Raw genomic sequence first — 4,954 nt, 5'->3', positions numbered from 1 at the left:
TAAATAAGAGAATTCATGAAGGCTATTTGTTTTTATACCATTAAGACAACTTTTCATTTATTCATACTTTTAATTGTTCCCAATCAGAAATGAATCATTATCTTGGTAAGTGAAAGATTCTGTCTAGGAAACTTTAGTTTTCAAATTCATGCCATCATTTTCCTCTTTATGTTTTGTATAACTTATTTTAAATTACCCAGAAAAATACATTTATTTTTTTGCACTCTTTCAAAAATTTTTAAAAATAAAAAATAAAAAAAATAAAGAAATAAAAATGTTTTTTATACTTAAAATCGATCAGATTGTAATTTGAGGAAATTTTTCTTTAACCGAAACTCTAGAAAACTCAGTTTCTGTGCACGTTCAGTCCAATTGGAAAAAAAATAAAAGCACAAAGAGCAGAAGCCAAGGGGGACAGCTAGGGTTGGAATTTTAAGAATATAGATAAAGGAAACTAGAATTAAATAAGCAAGAATTCATTGATGTGAAGTCACTTTCTTGGGGCATAAATGAGACTTAACACCCTGGCAAGGACTAAGAGAATGGGAAAACTCACAGCTAGCATGGCCCTTGGAAGCCTGGAAAAGGTAACAGCCAATCTCAAGCAAAGAAGAAATGCCTGAGGTGCCTTGTCAGAATGTAGCAGAAAGAATGAAAAACCTCAGGGAGGTGGGTGAACTGAAATGAATATTTTATGTTCAGCCAGGGGACTCACCAGAAGATTATGTTCCGTGAGATGGTCCAGAGGATATATTATTCACCGAAACCATGAGGATTGTGCTTGTGAGAATGGCACCAACATAACTAAGAAGCTCAGTGGTGGCTCCTCTGCACCAGGGCTAATGGGAAGACAAAAAGTCCCAGGCTGAGCTCATTATACCATTATATTCTCCAAAGTTATAAAGGCCTGGTAGTAGCACTTGGCCACCAGAAGCCAGGAGGCCACAATTACTGTGACTGGCATGGTAGCAGAAGCATCCAATGGGACTTGGTCCACAGGTAGTTATAGATTTGATCCATAGAGAATGACGTCCCTACAGGTAAAATAGAAGGACAGCCAACAAGGATGCTACTTGGTACCTATAGCCAAAACAAAGCAAGGAAGCTGAGGGCAGTTGCCGCCAATTAAAGTCACAGTTTCTTACTCATTTCTAGGACCTGAGTGGATTTTCAGATTTGGAATCTATTGATTCCAGGTCCCAGAAGGAAGGACCCTACAACTCCTCAAAGGTATATATACTCTAATGATTCTCCCAGTCTTATCCAAAGAGACTTGTGTTCATTTACCTGAGTGATGTATACCTTATTTGGGAAAAGTGAACACCCAAATATTTTAAGTATTTTTTGACAAAAGTCTTAGTTGATGTTATAACTGGAGACCCAATATGTCATTATGGTTCCTCATTAAAGCAAGATTTAGAAGGAAAGTTAATAAATAAAGTCCTGACTGAAGTCTTCAATGAATCCTAGCCTGCAAAGTCTTAACAGTCTTTTCCTCAGTTCCCAAATGTATGATTAGAATCTATACAAGTAGCTGTTGGAGTAATTCTCACATCGGTTCCTTGGCCTGTGGAGAGCTATTATAGTGGGAAAGCCTAAGTAGAATCCCCTGAAACTGCTCTTCCAAGCCCCTAGCCAAAATAGCAAACCAAAGATAAAATTGTGTCCTACAGGAAATGACAGAGATTAGAGCCTTCCTTTAGGACCTCGAGGATGCAGGTGTGGTGGTGTAGTGTGTTGAAATCTACCCCTGCCTCCAAATATATGTGAACGTTCAAATCCCTGGATCCTGTAAATATAACTTTGTTTGGAAAAAGGGTCTTTGCAGATGTAATTAGGTTAAAGATCTTGAGATGAGATGATCTTGGATTATATAGGTGGACCTTAAACCTTATGGGAAACATCCTTATAGGAAGTGGATGAGGTGAAAACCCAGAGAAGAAGAGAAAGCAATGTGAAGACAGGGCAGAGAAATGTGGCTACACATCTTTCAAAGAAACGAGAAACCACCAAAAGCTAGAAGAGACAAAGAACAAAGTGAATTTTCCTCTAGCACCTCTGGAGGGAGTACAGCCCTGCTAATACATTGATTTGGGGTTTCTGGCATCCAGATATGTGAAAAAATACATTTGTATTGTTTTAAGCCACTAAGTTTGTGGTAATTTGTTAAGGCAGCCTCAAGAAACTAATACAGTTTCTATCATATTTCCATTTAGTTTGACAGTTCGGTCCCTGCAGAAACCTGATGGATCTAGGAGGATGAATGTTGACTACCATAAGCTCAACCAGGTAGCATCCCTGATTGCAGTTTCTCTACTGGACCTGGGGTCCTTAGTGGATCAGACTAAGAAGGCCTTAGGTGTACGATGTCTGCTACCAGTTTGGCTGATACACTTTTTTTTTCCATTCCAGCTGGAAAAGAGGATCAGAAATTGTTCACATTCATGTGGGCTGAGTAAAAACCAGCTGGAAAAGAGGATCAGAAATTGTTCACATTCACGTGGGCTGAGTAAAAACATTAATTTACAGATTGCCTCAGGGCTTTACTAACCCTCCTGCCCTCTGTCATAATATACTCTAATATGCTAGAGGCCTTGTTAAGACATGTGTACTCCAGAGGGTAGGGGATAAACTCTATTAAGATTCATGGACGTGCCAATTCAGTAAGGCTTTCTACATTCAAGGCTTGTGTCATGGTCTAATGCCACATCCTAAGTAAAAGACAAATTGCTGCATCTTGCTTCTCCTACCATGAGAAGGAAGCCCAATGCCTGGTTGACTTCTGGGAATTCTGGACATAACACATTCCACACCTGAGAATACTGCTCTAGCACATAAACAGGTGACACACAATGCTGCCAGCTCTGACTGGGACTCAGAGTGAGAAAATGCTCTCTAGTAGGCCCAGGCTGCAGTCAAAGCAGCTTATGACTTGGTCCATGTTGGTGGTAGAAAAAGATGCAGTACATAGTTGACAGAAAGCCCCAGTGTAAGAATCATAATGTAGGCCCTTGGGAATCTGGAGCAAGGCCACATCATCATCAGCAAAGAATAATACAGTTTTTGAAAAATGGGAGTGTTTCCGTATCCTGGTAGAGGTGGAACACTTGATCATGAAGCATCAAATGACCATGGTACAGAACTCCCAATATGAGTAGAATTCTGTGAGAGCTACCATGTCATAAGGCCATGTTCCATTTTAAGGTACATCTGGTACATCTGGGATTAAGCCTGAGCAGGACAAAAGTGCATGAATAAACAACTTGAGCAAGTAGCCCATTCACCCATGCTACCCATTATTGATTCATCACTGCCCTCCCCAGCTCACACCTATGGCCATACAGGGGATGAAGGTCCTCAAATGACCAATGTAGAAGTAAAAGGAAACCTCGATGTATAAATAAGTCCACTGGACAAGCCCTAATCGATGGAGACTTTGTCGCCACCACGTACAGGAATAGCCTTGAAAGACAGAGGAGAGGAAAAAATCTGAATTGGCAGAGCTCCAAAGAGTGCTCCTGGTCATTAGCTTTGAATGGAAGGAAAAGTAGTTCAAGGAAAAAACATATCCAGATGATTGTTACTGGGTAGTTGGCAGGCCTGTCAGGGAAGGGAAAGGGACTGGAGGATCAGAGACGAGGTCTGGGTAAAGGCCTGCAGGCAGACATGAGAGAATGAGCCCTAAGAGTAGAGACTTTTGTATCACATCTTAACATCTCCCAGAAAACTTCCACCAGAGAAAAGTCAATGAACAACTAAGTAGACAAAATGATGCAGCTATTTACCTGAAGCCCATCTTCATCATGAGCACTTTAGAACTAGAAAAATGAGTGCAATGAGCACATAAACAGGTGGCCACGGTAGCAAAGGTAGAGGCTAGGTAAGGGCCTAGCAACAGGGCCTCCCACTCACTGAGACTGATTTAGCTACTGCTGCCTATGAATGTCCAATTGTCAGAACTGAGCCCCTGATCAGAATCAATTACTCAAAGAGAACAGCCTGCCCCTTGGGCAAGTCACCTATATTAGGCCCTTTCTGTTCTAAAAGTGTAGTAATTCATCCTCACACAGATAGAAATCTATTCAAAGTTTGGGTTTGGCTTTCTTGATGCTGATCTTTAGCCAATACCACTAACTGGGGCTTATATGAGGTCTGATCCATTAGCACAGAAGCCCACGCAACATAGCATTTATCCAGGAGACCCACTTCATAGCAAAAGAGGTGAGTGTGGGCCTTTGACCAAAGGACCACTGGTCACATCACAATACTGCACCATCTAGCAGCAATGAGCTTCACAGAGCACTGAAACACTTTTCTAAAAGACAGTTAAGTGCCAACTCAAAGGCAAGACTTTGAAGATAGAAAGACATTCTTTAAAGTATCATATGCTTTCAATCAGAAACCACCATATGTATTTTTTTTTCAATAGAAAGATATTTGTGTCTACTTGTCATCTCTCCCAATGACCCACTGAGGGATTTTTGTGTTTTTCGTTCCTGTAACTCTGCGCTCAAACTTCTGGATTTCTACTGGAAATTTACTATCTTTATAAGCTCTGACAAAACAAATGAATATCTACATCTGGAGGCACACTCTTTTCAGGGGACACAGAAAGGGTCCTGCTACCTGCTCTTAACTATGACTGGGCATGGTGGGGTAGTAAGGCAGTTCAATTTTGCTGAAATGTGGGAAGATGTCAAGTAATAACTAGCTCGAGGATTCCAGATTGGCCTGGTAAAATCTTTCTCAGTTCAAGTTTCTTTCTACTCAATCTTTTCTCTCCTACCTCTTTCCTACATCGTAGTCTGATGACTTCCCTAACGTCTCCCTTAAAAATTCTCTTGCACTTCTGATCCCATATTGGGGTCTGCCTCTTAGAGAACCCAAACTAAAACAATACAATTAAAATGTTATCTGTTCTAAAGTTTTCTCTCCCAGTTTGTTCCTCCTATAT

The sequence above is a fragment of the Pteropus alecto genome, unplaced genomic scaffold (genome assembly GCF_000325575.1).
Source record: "Pteropus alecto unplaced genomic scaffold, ASM32557v1 scaffold87, whole genome shotgun sequence".
Classification (NCBI taxonomy): Eukaryota; Metazoa; Chordata; class Mammalia; order Chiroptera; family Pteropodidae; genus Pteropus; species Pteropus alecto.
Note: the sequence above shows the minus strand (reverse complement) of the source record.